The sequence below is a fragment of the Medicago truncatula genome, chromosome 1, assembly GCF_003473485.1.
Source record: "Medicago truncatula cultivar Jemalong A17 chromosome 1, MtrunA17r5.0-ANR, whole genome shotgun sequence".
Classification (NCBI taxonomy): domain Eukaryota; kingdom Viridiplantae; phylum Streptophyta; class Magnoliopsida; order Fabales; family Fabaceae; genus Medicago; species Medicago truncatula.
This window is the reverse complement of record NC_053042.1, coordinates 26,159,699-26,175,005: the sequence shown is the minus strand read 5'-3', so window position 1 is coordinate 26,175,005 and position 15,307 is coordinate 26,159,699. Positions and strand designations below refer to the sequence as shown.

The 15,307-nt window shown below is 34.8% G+C and overlaps 1 pseudogene; it reads left to right on the top strand.

Moving 5' to 3' along the window:
* The first annotated feature begins 5,971 nt into the window (after nucleotides 1–5,971).
* On the top strand, nucleotides 5,972–12,819 carry LOC25483476 (importin subunit alpha-1a-like; annotated as a pseudogene).
* Nucleotides 12,820–15,307: the final 2,488 nt, after the last annotated feature.

Below are 15,307 nucleotides of genomic sequence, written 5' to 3'. Positions count from 1 at the left end.
TGTTTTCTTTTCTGTTTGTGGAGGGTTCCCCCTCCTTTTGTAATTAATTTTTTCCCCCTTTTTTTAATAAAATTTCTTGAGTGTCTCGGTAGAGGATGGAGGTATCTCGGGGTGCCAACCTAGTTGGGATGTCGACGACGCCTCTTGATGCTGTAGTCACTCTCCTAGTTCATCAAAAAAAATAATTGCTAATTTAAATTAAAAAAATAATTGCTAATTAAAATTTAAAATGAATAAAATATTGTAGAAAGTCTTCAATACATAAAAAATTACTACTAGTCTCTAACTAGTTTAAATAACTTGTCAAAAAAAAAACTAGTTTAAATAAATTAAATTCTCTCTCTCCCGTATCGAGAACCATGTAAAGAGGCTATTTATTTTAAGTAATTACTAGTAATATATCCGTGCATCCGCACAATATACCCGTGCATTCGCACGGGTACTGGTTGGTCGTGGATGATTTTATGTAGTTTGAATTTGACATTAAGTAGTTGTGTTCTTGTTAAATTTAGATCATTTAAAAGTTAATTATTATTAACTTTGAAAAGTATAGAAATTAGATAAAGTCATTATTATATTTTTTAAGAAAAGATATTCTCATTACATTTTATATGCAAGATTGGTTTCGTCAATGACAACTTATGTCGTGTATTTGATTTATTTTTGAAAGTTTAGTCAGTGCTCGTTTATCCCGTGCGTGTTATTTTATGAGAGTTCAATATCATTATAGAATTGAAATATGGTGACATTATAAACAGAAGGAGCGTTTTAGCAGGAACAATTTTTTTATAAATATCACGTAACAAAGTTAGTTATCCCGTACATTTACGTTACTTTAGAAATTTTAGTCAATGCCTACTTCTCCCGTGCATTTAATCTATCTACAATTTTATTCAATGTCTACTTATGTCGTACATTTTAGTTGATAAGTGTTCAATAACATTGTAGAATTGAAGGGAGGTCATATTATAAATAGCATGAATGTTTTAGCAAGACCAATTTTTGTATAAATAACAACTGGTTTAAAGTAACGTAAATGATAAGGGATGAATATCATTTTAGAATTGAATTGAGGTGATGATATTTTAAATAGTTTAAACATTTTAGCAGGAACATTTTTTATAAATGACAACTTGTTGTTTAAATCAAAGTTAGTTTAGTCAATGACAACTTATCATGTGTTTTTGATTTATTTCTGAAATTTTAGTCAATGTTCACTTCTCTTGTGCATTTTAGTTTATCAGGGTTCAATATCATTATATAATCGAAGTGAAGGGACATTATAAATAGCTTGAACGTTTATGCAGGAACACTTTTATAAATATCGTGCATCAAAGTTAGTGACAACTTATCCCTTAAAATTGTGTTACTTTTAAAATTTTAGTGAATGCCCATTTTTACCATGCATTTCAGTTATCTACGAAATTGTATTCAATGTCCACTTATCCCGTGTATTTTTTAAACTAAGTGTTCAATATCATTGTAGAATTGAATTGAGGTGATAACATTTTAGTAGTTTAAAAGTTTTAGCATGAACAATTTTTAATAAATGACAACTTATCCTATAAATAAAGGTTAGTTTAGTCAATGACAACTTATCCCGTGTATTTGATTTATTTCTGAAATTTTAGTCAATTTTCAATTATCTCGTGCAATTTAGATTATAAGGGTTCAATATCGTTATAGAATTGAAGTAATATGATATTATAAATAGCATAAACGTTTTAGCATGAACAATTTTAAATAAATGCCAACTGGTTTTGTCTATGAAAGTAAATTTAGTCTCCAACAACTTATCCCCATGCATTTACGTTACTTTTGCTATTTTAGTCAATGCCCACTTTTCCAATGCATTTCAATTATCTACAAAATTTTATTCAATGCCTACTTGTCTCGTGTATTTTTGTTGATAAGTGTTCGATTTCATTGTAAAATTAAATTGAGGTGATGCTATTCTAAAAAGTTTAAACGATGTAGGAGGAAAAAATTTTATCAGTCACAACTTGTTCAATAAATCAAGGTTGGTCTCTTCAATGACAATTTTTTCCGTGTCTTTGATTTATTTCTGAAAGTTTAGACGGTGCTCATTTATCCCATGCATTTACGTTACTTTTGAGATTTTAGTCAACGCCACTTTTGAGATTTTAGTGAATGTCATGGTTTAGTCAATGATAACTTATCCCGTTTTTATTTAAGAAATTTTAGTCAATTCTCACCTATTATGTGCATTTTAGTTTATGGGGGTTCAATATCGTTATATAATTGAAGCGGGGTGATATTATAAATAACAACGGTTTTTCTGCATCAAATTTAGTTTAGTCAACGACGACTTATCCCGATGCCCACTTCTCCCAAGTATTTTTGATATCTACAATTTTTTTAAGGAATATCCACTTATCTCGTGCATTTTAGTTGATAAGTATTGAATATCATTTTAGAATTGAATTGAGGTGATATATTTTAACATTGAGATTTTTTCTCGTGCACAGTAGATGTTTAAAAGAATTATCGGTGAAATTTTTTCCCGTGTGTAATTGTTGTTTAAAATTTTTGTCACTCACAATTTTTTCTTGTGTATAATTGGTGTATTTTATTTTATCTATTAGTGACAATTTTATTTGAGTACTAATTTCAAAAATTACATATATACTTTTTTTTTCTAGAGTATATTAGTTTTTGTCTAATTAGCATAGAAATTAAAGGGTCAATTAATGTTATATTCTCGTGCAATAAAAAAAATGTCCTATCATTCCAAATTATATGTTATTATAGCAGTTTTTTTATCAAATGAGTCTTATAATTTAGGACGAATGAAGTAATTAAAATGACGTATAATCTGAAAAAAAATACTCACACCTTCCTAAATTATAAGAAAAAAAAAACTCATTTTTTCCCTAAATTATAATCCAAGTTATAATGTTTTAATTTTCTTCATAAATATTAGATAATATTATTTTTGTTCACATTTAAGAATATTAAAAACAATTGATAAGTTGAATAAAAAAATTAAAAACACAACTAACACTCTACTGCCAAACGTTCAGGCAAAAATAGACTCCACATCCACACATTTTTTATTTATTTCATTTTGTTTTTTCTTTTATTCCTTAATTAGATTTTAACTCTCACCTCATCTGTTAACACTTCATTTGATTTTATTTTTCTCTCTCATCCTCCACACCTATCAGCGTTTTTCTCTCTTCCCCTTAACCAAACCCTAGTGCCTCCCCTTAACCAAACCCTAGCGCCTCCCCTTCTCCTTCTCTTGGCCATGGCCGCGCCTCCACCACCAAATGGCTTTCAATGTCCATTAAAACACTACCAATTTCATGATTTCATCATTTATTTTCTTCTCATATCTATATTTTTTTTCAAAATCATCATACTGACACTGTAGCATCGCCTCCAAAAGCATCATGTTCGACCTCATTCATGGAGTTTTGCAGCAGATCTGGAACCTTCATCATGTATGCTCTCTTTTGGACCTATTTCATCATGATTTGGGCACCAAACCGCTGTACTTCTTCTTTCACACATGCAGCAACAACAACAACAAATTAAAGGCTTTTAAAGTCAGGTTTTATACTCATATATTTAATAATATGAAACTTATTTCTCTATCTCTAATTATTTGATACATGCAACAACAAAATCACATTCATCAAAATTGGCTATAACTCAACAAAAAGAATAATTCTGTTTTGCTGGTAAATCATTTTGTTGTAACCCTCTGTTTATTTTTATTTTTTGTTTAGTTTCAGATCTCTAATAAAATCAATAAAAGAAAATTAACATCTACAATTTTTTTTTTTTAAATTTCATATGTAAACTTGATTTAATATCTTTTCTATCATTTAAATGATTTATGTGGATGGAAAAATAAGATTTTAACTTAATTTTGAAAAAACATTAATGAAAAAGTCAAAAAACTAATAATTCATTTTATATTTTGTTATTTATTATTATGTTTATTTTATTTTTCTCTCAATAATGTATGTATACCAGATTTCTGTTGTTGGTTAGGAAAAATAATAATTTTCAAAATATTTATTTTCAGACAGTAAACCGGTTCTCCGCGTGACTGGAGAAAAGAGAGAAAGTTTTATATTTCCTGCAAAATAAGAACAGAAATCTAGCTCGGTAAAATCATACAAGAGGAAAAAGTGAACTAAAACTCTTATGTGAGAAGGGTTAGGTTTTCTTGTTGAAAATGTTTTTGGATCTATGTTTCTTCATCATCTTCTTAATTTAAAGAATAATATTATGTTTTTTTTTTTTTTTTTACCTTTTGTTAAACACAGTTTGTTAGACATAATATTTTATTTTTATTTTTATAGATCTTGATCTTCCTTTTTATTTTTATTTCCTCACTTGTTAACATTCACATCTGTTGTACCAACATAAATTTTTAAAATTTATCTTGTGAAGATTTATGTTTGGAAACAGAAAAGTGAGAATGGAAAATATGAGGAAAGTGATTTTGAATATATGGTTTCAAAAGGTTGGTGATTTAAAATTTAGGGGGGAATTTCGAAATTTGAATTGTGATTTGACAAGAGGTAAGTGCTGGCTGACTTTGGCACAGTGACATTGAAAAATGGAAAATGTTTAAAAGCAATGAAACTATTAGTGGTCCCATTTATCTACTAGTAAGTATTTTAGTTACATCGGAAGTATAGGTTATTTCTCAAGAGCAATTGAACCAAACTATAACACAATGACATCATTATAGCAAAACCATATCAAATTGTACTGATTTAGTTGCAAAAAGTAATTTATAGACTAAGTTTACCCCTAAAACATGGACGTGGCAGAAGGGTAGATTAGGTTCAAAAGGGATTTTCCACAGGGTTCAGTTTTCTTATATTAAGTAGGATTTTTTTCTTTTCAGTTTCTCTCCCATCTACACTTTTTTTCTCCATCTACTAAAATGCTAAAGTGTTGGAACTACAGCCTGCGAGATCCAAAGAGAAAAGGAGTTCTGGTTTGGTGATGAGCATGCTTAAAGATCTTCTCTTCTTCCTTGTTCTTCATACCTTTCTCAAATCTCAATCTACTTTGTTTTCTTTGTGCTTCTCAAACCTCAGTCTACTCTTTTGTTTTTTTGTTACTGTGATTTGTTAGGGAATTTTTGTGGGATGCCAAAGATCTTACCCGTATATAACCTCCCGCGTGACCCGTAACCCGTAACCCGAGCTACCTGAAACCCAACCAATCCGTAGAAATGAACGGTTAGATTTGGGTTCGTGTATGCCACCCGCGGGCTGTGTTCGGTTTGGCGTTTCGGGCCCGAATCCGCCCGTTGTCCACCCCTAAACCTCATCAATCGGCGGAAAATGTTCTGTCACATAAAACTCCAAGTCAATCAAAGGTACATTAATTAATTAGTTCATTAAAATCACGAAACAATAAATAGAGTAATTAATCTAATTCCGAAACAATAAATAGAGTAATTAATCTAATTCCGAACCGTCTGTTAGCAGGTTTCAAAGTTCAGTCATTGATTCAAGCTGTTTATTAGGATCGTCATCACTCAGAACATCAGCCCACTGTAATCAAGGAAGGTAGAAGATCATCCTTTTAGAAACTCCTCAAAACGAGAAATTGATTGAGTCTCTATAACCTCATCAATCGGCGGAAAATGTTCTGTCACATAAAACTCCAAGTCAATCAAAGGTAGACTAATTAATTAATTCATTAAAAAATCACGAAACAATAAATTAGAGTAATTAATCTAATTCTGAACTGTCCGTTAGTAGGTTTCGAAGCTCAGTCATTGATTCAATCTGTTTATTAGGATCGTCATCACTCGGAACATACATCAGCCACTGTAATCAAGGAAGGTAGAAGTCATTCTCGTCTCTTTTTAAGAACATCCTCAAAACGACATTTATCAACGATCTCAAGTCTTGTTTTCTCAAAGCTACGGAGACTTTCTTCGGCATATTCGGTAGCCTTGTATCGATTGCGAATGGCCTCTATCCTGGTGTTTACTGACATTAAGCGGTATATTGGAAATGCTCTATTGGTGGTTGAAGGTTATATTGGAAATGCTCTATTGGTGGTTGAAGGTAACAGACGGGTACCTTCAATCATTAATAGAGCATCTACACTGTGCCGTTTTCTTTTCTCCTTCGATTACTTGCTAAACAATGTCAGTAAACACCAGGATAGAGGCCATTCGCAATCGATACAAGGCTACCGAATATGCCGAAGAAAGTCTCCGTAGCTTTGAGAAAACAAGACTTGAGATCGTTGATAAATGTCGTTTTGAGGATTTTCTTAAAAAGAGACGAGAATGACTTCTACCTTCCTTGATTACAGTGGCTGATGTATGTTCTGAGTGATGACGATCCTAATAAACAGTTTGAATCAATGACTGAGCTTCGAAACCTGCTAACGGACGGTTCGGAATTAGATTAATTACTCTAGTTTATTGTTTCGTGATTTTTTAATGAATTAATTAATTAGTCTACCTTTGATTGACTTGGAGTTTTATGTGACAGAACATTTTCCGCCGATTGATGAGGTTATAGAGACTCAATCAATTTCTCGTTTTGTGGAGTTTCTAAAAGGGATGATTTTCCACAGTTGCAGGTTTTTTGTCGTATTGATTTGGTTTTTAGTTTTATGCAATCTATTCAAAACTAAAAACATCATTTGTCGTATACCAGTGATTGCATTGGTTTTGATGTTTTTTTGTTTTGTTTTTTATAATAAATATCGGAGGGAGTATTATGCATATATCACTTATTTTAAGGTGAATTTGTGGGGTGTTTGGGATTCGAACCCGTCCATCCATATATTATGCATTGTTTGAGCTAAGCGACAGTTATGCATTGTCTTTGTAGTACAGACACTTCGACCATTTCTTAGACCCGCTTTAATTTGATTACTATATATTATAATTTTTCATGAGTCAGGATCCGTTGACACAAGTGTCAACGGATTGGAGTAGTATGTTGCACCGGTGTCTTAATGCCTATGAAGCACGGACACGGACACGCAGACACAGCTAATAATTTGAAAAAATCACATAATTTAGTGTAATTACAAGTGTCGGTGTCGGACACGACACATATCCGACACCGAGACACGCCTAATCCGAGGAGTGTCCGTGCTTCATAGTTAATGCTAATATAACAGATCTAATGTCTTGTTTTTCCTTAAAAAAGGATCTAATGTCTTCTTTAGAAGTCCGTAGTTGCCATTAATGAAAATAGCTTGTTTTCCGTGTTTTTGATGTGTGAAAACTGAAAAACAAAAGATGCAAGTTTTGCTTTTAAAATCAGAAAAATGAAAAACAGTTTTTAAAAACAATTTTACAATATCATGTATTGTGTTGCAGTTTGAGGCAGCTTGGGTTTTGACAAATATAGCTTCTGGAACATCTAAAAACACCAAGGTGGTAATTGACCACGGCGCTGTCCCAGTTTGTGAATCTCCTTGTTTCTTCTAAAAACGATGATATCCGTGAACAGGTATATTGTACATCTCTTAACATACAATTATCGTTGAAAATGCAGAAACTTTAGGAAACTTGGATTATTATTAATGTCCTTTAAAATATTGTGTCCTAATTTTTTTGGTGTGTGTATGAAATTGTAGTTGAACTGCACCATTGTATCATTTCATGAAAACTAAACATTTCTTCTGTGTATGCAGGCTGCGTGGGCATTAGGAAATATTGCTGGAGATTCTCCCAATTATGGCACAAGTCAACGAGCATGCCAAGCTTTCTATGCTGAGAAAAGCTTCGTGGACTCTTTCAAACTTCTGCAGGGGCAAGCCACAACCTCCTTTTGATCAGGTATAAAAATATCCATTGCTTATTCTAAATGAATCGAATAACCTAGTCCTGGCATTTTTCTTAACCGTTACTTTCTCTATGATAATGGTGGACTCCTCTGCCATGGTGAAATGTTACATAAGCAGTAGTCATTGTTTAAGTTTACCTGCTGTAACAGCCAGAGGGAATAAAAGGGGGTTATGTTACTCGGTTATTTTTTTATTTTTCTTATTGAGTCAAAAGTGTATGTTTACCTACCCTATATATATTAGAGTATTACATTTAATATTATACAGAATACGTCTGATTTTATGAATAACATTGTTTGGCTTTTTCTTTTGTATTTTCTTAAGTGAGATCTTTCATGCATCTCTATCACGAAATTGCAATGCATGTAATTGGAGTAACCACTAGTACATTTTTTTTTATATCTGTTGTTTGGGTGTGAACTTGAAGGGTTGGTTATCAATCTGCTCAATATTTGATTTTACGAAAATTTGATTTACTGCTTTTGTGGTTTTATCTGCCATTATTTGATTTACATGCTACTATTTTTATAAGGTTAAATCTGCACTTCCTGCTCTTGTCGATCTTATTATTAATTCACGTGACGAAGAAGTCGTCACTGATGCCTGCTGGGCACTATCATATCTTTCTGATGGTACAAATGAAAAAATTCAAGCTGTAATTGATACTGGTGTTTGTCCTCGACTTGTTGAGCTTTTACAGTGAGTACCTCACATCTCAAATTTGGCTGCGCAAGAATGCATGTGCCACTGCAGCATTCTTTTTTTATAATTCTGAATGTTATACTCTTGTTCAGGTGCACATCATCTTCATGGTTAATTCCTGTTCTTCGTACTGTTGGTAACATTGTCACTGGATATGATGTGCAAACTCAGGTATTGACTCCAGGAGCATCTCTTGTGGTTGTTATGTTATGCACAGAAAGTTACTTTGCCTTTCTAATATCAGTGAATTTCTTGTGGTTTTATTTGTTATGCACAACAAGTTCCTTTGCCTTTCTTTTTTAGGGATGCAGAAAATAGCAGAGGTTATAAGGTGTATGGGTTGGTTTGGGGGGAGAATGAAAGGTTGTTGTTCCCTTTTAAGGTAGATGCAATATAATAATGAAATAAATGGAATGTTGGATTGCCAAAGCCACTGCCATGAGTTCTTTCTCATAGGCTGATTTTGTCAAGTTACTGTCACCTAATGCCTTGCTGAATTATGCAATAGGGTGACCCCTCTGTAACAAAATAGCACCTGAACCATTGTCTGATGCGTCACTTTCAATAAAACTCCTGATCAAAATCCGGGAGCGCTAACACTGGTGCTGATGTGACCTTCCTTTTGAGGACTTCAAAAGCTTCTTGTTCTTTGATGCCCCATTTGAAACCTTCCTTCTTGGTGAGGTCTGTTAGTGGCTTTGTTAATTTTCCATGGTCTCTAATGAATTTTTGATAATAGCCCGTGACTCCGTGAGTCCTAGAAACCCCCTCACAGCTTTAACATTTTTAGGACTTTGCCAATTGAGCACACACTCCACTTTGGCTGGATCCATTGCTACTCCATCTTGTGAGATAATATGTCCTAAACACTCAACTGACAATTTAACAAAATAACATGTTTTTGGTTTGCCACTAGCCTATGTTCCAACAACACCTGCAACACCTTTTTTAAATGTTGGACATGCTCCTCCCGAGTGGGGCTATATATCAATATGTCATCAAAAAACACAAGTACAAATTTCCGCAACATCGGTTTGAAAACTTCATTGATATGAGAGCTTATCTGGAATGATGACCTTATTTAAAGATCTATAGTCTACACTTATTCTCCATGTACCATCTTTCTTCTTAACTAGAATAACCGGACTCGAAAACGCACTTTGATTAGGCCGAATGATACCTGTTTGCAGCATGTCCTTCACTTGCTTCTCTATCTCATTTTTGTGGTGATGAGGATAGCGATAGGGTCTCACATTGACTGGACCTTGGCCTTCGACAAGATGAATTGAGTGCTCTTGTTTTCGCTTCGGTGGCATACCTTGTGGTTGTTGGAAAATTTCAGCAAAATTAGCCAAACGCTCTTGCACCTCCTGCTGTTGAATCAATGATAACTTTGGGGTTTGCAACAATTGTACCCCCAATTGTCACAAACAGCCCCACTATCTCCTGCCTAGGCCGTGACAACAAATTCTGCAGAGCCCCCTGTCGACTTACATCATCACCTTGGCCCTTCAGCTCTACCCATTCTCCATTTAGCTTGAAACGCATAAGCTGCTGTACCCAGTCAACCCACATTCCTCCAATCTTCGTCAACCACGCTATTCCCAACATTAAATCAATGCCGCCCAAATAAAAAAGCCAAGCATTATTGATTTGTTTGAGGCCACCAATTTCCACTTCAATATTCTTGCATTCCCCTTGAGTTTGAGCCTTGTATCCCTCCCCTATTTTCACTTGCAGGGGCGCTGTGGCTTCTGTCTCCCAACCCATGGCCTCTACCAATTTCTTGAAGATGAAATTGAGTTGCCCTACTATCAACAAGCATAAGTATGGGAAGCCCTCCTACACACCCCTTTAATTTCATCGTGTGTAACCTTTGCCACTTCTCTGTCATAAGACCGCTCAAACTCATCACACTCAAATCACCTTCGTCCTCATTTTCTTCCTCCGTTGCAGCTACTAAAGCTTGAGCCTCAACCTCCTCTTCGTCGTCTTCCTCTGTCACCATAATGCGTAACTGCCGGTCCGGGCACTGGTGACGGGGGGTGAGAGTTGCCACCGCACCGGAAACACAGTCCACGTCTTTGAAACGCTCCCACGTTAGGTTTCCTTCATCATTGGTTAACGCCTTGAAGAAGTGTATGGTCGAACCCTCTATACATAATTGTGCTAAATTCACCTTCAATTCTTAATTGGTATTTTGCACGCGAAAATAGATCTTGGCGCGAGTGATCCACCCAGCTGGGTCATCGCCGGCGAACATAGGCAATTCCACTTTCTTCACAGATCTGCTGAATTCTTCCAAGTTGTTTCCGGTGAACGATTTCTTCATCTCGGTTTTATCATCACTGACGTCACCCATGTCCTTTTCCTTCACTACAGACTTCCCTTAGCTACTCCCATATTTCCTCTGAGTGATGAGTGAGACAAACACGCTTGGTTTTCTGCAGCTTCTGTTTGCATCTCTGCCAACGTCACCTTGAGTGTGGCTACTTCAGTCTCAAGTGCAGCAACTTTTGATTCCATTGCCTTCTGAGTTGGCATCCGGTAGGACGGACCAATTTGATGCAAACCAGAAGACAAATAATAAAATTGTAAAGAGAATAAATGGAAATGATTGTATTATATTGATGACAAGATAGAACAGTAGCAGGGAATAATCTCCCTAACCTCCCACAGAGCTGAGCTCCCTCAGAGAATGTGACATTCTCTGCCTAAAACAGAAAACAACTTTTCATGCATCTCCCATCACACGTCCTCCCTTTATAACAGAAAATTCACTCACAATTCTGTTTCTCTTCTCTCACTGCCAGCTCACCACCTTTTCCTGGCTTTCTATTCTTCCTCACATAAACTCTCCAAATATTGGGCTTCTTTTGACTGTCCAAGTCCACTTCATCAGTTGAGGACCTATCATACCGCAAGAAGTTTCTGCTGAGATCTCCTTATCATTTATACTATGGAAGTGATGTGTTTCTGTGTTGAAACATGTTTTTCATAATTTACATAGTTTGTTGGTTTTTTTGTTGGTTTTAACCTGGTGCTTTGCCCCATAGGTTATCGTCGATCATCAGGAGGCTCTTCGTGGCCTGTATAATCTGTTGACCCTTGATTGTAAATATAAAAGAACTAAGGAGGAAGCATGCTGGACCATATCAAACATTACAGCTGGGAATAAACAACAGATTCAGGTACACAGTGGAACTGTATAATAATTAGAATTTGATATTGTTCTCAGAATTCTTATTGCAGTGAACATTTCTTCAATTCTTATCTCTTAATTTCCTAATATTTAAAAGGCTGTGATCGAGGCCAAAATATTTGGTCCTTTGGTGAACCTGCTTCAAAACGCTAAGTTTGATATCAAGAAAGAGGCTGCTCGGGCTATCTCAAATGCTACATCCGGTGGATCTCACGAACAAATCAAGTATGTGAGACAAGTTTTCAATATTCCGCTGGAAGAGTAGTTATTAATAGTATGGTGTTATTATTTATTTTTCGTGCAAGATATGAATTATTCTCCATGGTTGTTGACAGGTTCCTTGTAAGTCAAGGGTGTGTTAAGCCCTTGTGTGAGCTTCTCGTCTGTTCTGATCCTACGATTGTGACAGTTTGTCTGGAAGGCCTTGAAAACATCTTGAAGGTTGCAGTAACTGCTAAAATGTGCTGCAATAGCGATGACCTGAATCTCTATATCCAAATGTTTGATGATGACAAAACATTGGATAATATTGAGATCGTCCAGCATCACGAGAACGCAGAGATTTATGAAAAAGCTATGAAGATTATATTGACATACTACTTGTTGCTGGATGACGAAGTGATTCTGTCTGAGGTTCCTTCAATTCCTTATGGTGAATTTAACTTCAATCAGTAGATGTTCATGCTATAATGGGGGCCAAAACTTATATTTAGCCTTTTTCTTGTTCGTCTGCTAATTTCTGAATGGAATTATTCTTATTATCTTAGTAATTTGTATTTATGTTTTCTTCGTGTTTTAACTTACCAAAACTTTGTTAATTGCAGGAGTTTTGAGTTTGTCTGGTCTGTCATTAAAGTCCTCCCATATGATGGGACAAGATGGGGTCCAACAATTGATAAATAGAGCGTTGCTGGGTTGGCTTGGGCAATGCCTGGTTTTTCATCTCACGGTGACAGATGTGTGGTGGCTTGATTTTTTGGTCACCGTAGACAATACTAGACTCCTCTCCTTGAAATGATAACTACCTAAAATGAATTGTTTTTATGAATTGTTTTTGGTCAATGAAAGTTTTTTTTTCCCTCGGTATTTATGAATTGTATTTATGTTTTCCCTCGGTACTTATGAATTGTTTTTGGTCAATGAAAGTTTTTTTTTTGACACATTGTCAATGAAAGTTGAAAATTACTTTTCCCACTTGAATGATTGCTCTCCCACGTTTGAAAATATCAGTTTTAACCCCCAACAACAGCTAACTGTTGTTCACTAAATGCAGCGGTAGTTAGTTGTTGCTGGGACAAATGCAGCGTTGCTAACTGCAGCTGTCCTTTTTTCTTAACAACAAAATACATCCTCTAACTTGAACAAAATTAAACAATCAAAACTCATAATTCAACATATCAAACAATGCATGTTGAACAAAATAAAATATTGAATGAAGGTGATAAAAGCGACGAAACTGAAAACAACATCGGATTGTTAAGTACCTGGGCATAATTTTTTTTACGGTTTTTTGTTGAGTTTTTAACTGGGTTAATATATGTTTAGCCCCTGCCATTTATGCGGGTTTTGAACCCCTGTAAAAATAAAAGTTTGGATTTCAACACTAATATGAAGATTTTTTGGTTTTGGACCATGATGTCATCTAACTGGACAAAACCGTTGATGTGACACGCTGATCGTATAATTTTGATGATGTGACACACATTTTACAATTCTTTTTCATTTAAATTTTTTAGCTTTCTTTTTATTAATTAACAATTATTTAAAAAATAATTACATTTTAAAATCAAATTAAAAAAAAGGATAACGCCTAAAATACAATCAAAATTATATCTTCATCATCAAATTGTTCACCTTCATCATCAAATTCTTCATCGTCAAATTCAACCAACCCAAATTCAAACATCTACCCAACACACAATCAAAATAACCAAAGCCCTCTATCTCTCTCGGATCTATCACTTTTGACTATTGTTTTTCCCATCCTATGTGGTTCTCAAACGCCCTGCAAATATTCCCAAAATACCCTTCAGATTTTAAATTCCGAAATAATACGAAAACTGGTTCGGATTATATAATCTAAATTGTTTCGATATATATAAGAAAAATAGTTTTTCATACGAAAAACAGGTCACAATTCAATCATACACAAAACTTACACACTCAAACTATCTAAACTCAAGGGGAAACGAGTAACAATTTGCAAATGTATGAATCTGTGTACCAATTTACATTCATTTATGCAATTTAGGTTTTCCCTTTAAATTCCTTGCAATTTACTTGTTCTTTCTAGCAATTTACTTCAACGGATTCGTCGTGTGTTTGATTCTGACGGTTACATTCATATTTTATATCAAGACCATTCATATTTTACATCAAGACCATTCATACTTTCTAGAAACCATAAGCATAATGTGTCCTAAGATTTACTGGTTGATCTTGCACGTAAACCATTTTGGAAACCAGCAATTGTTTAACAAAAACCAAGGTAAACAAGTATGCAGAAAAAATATTGGTTGTGTTTCCTAAAGCTGGAGAAGATCTTATTGATTTTCTGAACAGATGCAAGATTTCCAATTCTCTAGTCATGTTATTCCCAAGGTGCAGTGCTATTTTTGACAAGGAAGCTGCTAAAAATATTGAAGGCTTTCGACCTCAGTCGAAGTGAAAAGGAAAGTGGGCTGATAACAGGCCTAAGTTCAGTTTCAACAAAAGAGGTGTCCCTTACAAAGATACGCCTCCAACCGGACACCAGAAAAAGGGTCAAGTGAGAACTTTCACTCCATCTTCCAAATCTCCAATTGAGAAATGAGTATTTTCTAGTGGAAAGAAATCCATTTACACGTCTCCACCTGCTAAATGGGTTAAGAGAGTTACTGGTACTAATAACAAACATGAGGCATCCGATTCAAAGAAATTTGCCTATAACAACAATTACAAGGGTAAAAATCTCATGATCAAAACTTAGTGGCGTAGATTCCAACGTCAGAAAAAGGCTCATGCCTTGAAATATGTTACAAATACTGACAAGGAGAAAAACAAACAAGCGGCAACCTTCGAGATGACTAGGAAGCCAGCCACTGAAAAGAATCTTTCTTCCCCTTTCAGCTATCAAGAAAAACTCCCTATGGTGGATGAGGAAATGACTTCAAATTTCACTGATTCTGAAGCTGACTTCGACGTTATCTGTGTTGTTTCAATCCTCCCAATTGAGTACGACGTCACTGAAGATGAAGAAGATTTCATTGAAGAAATGGTTGCTCATAAGCCAATGTGTTACTATGTTATGAATAATTGATGTGTCGAAGGCCAACATGCTATGTTCGAGAGACCTGATTATCATATGAATAGTCATCTCAAACCTCTGTTTATCCAAGCCAAAATTAACAACATTGGAGTAAACAAGGTGCTTGTTGATGGTGGTGCTGTTGCTATGAACTTACTACCACACTCGCTTTTAAGAAAGATTGACTTGTCAGAATCTGATCTGAAGCCACATAATGTTGTGCTCTCCAACTACGAAGGAAAATAACTTGCCTCAGGACTTGGGAACAGAATTCCTCCCATTTGTAAGTCTTCTAAGGC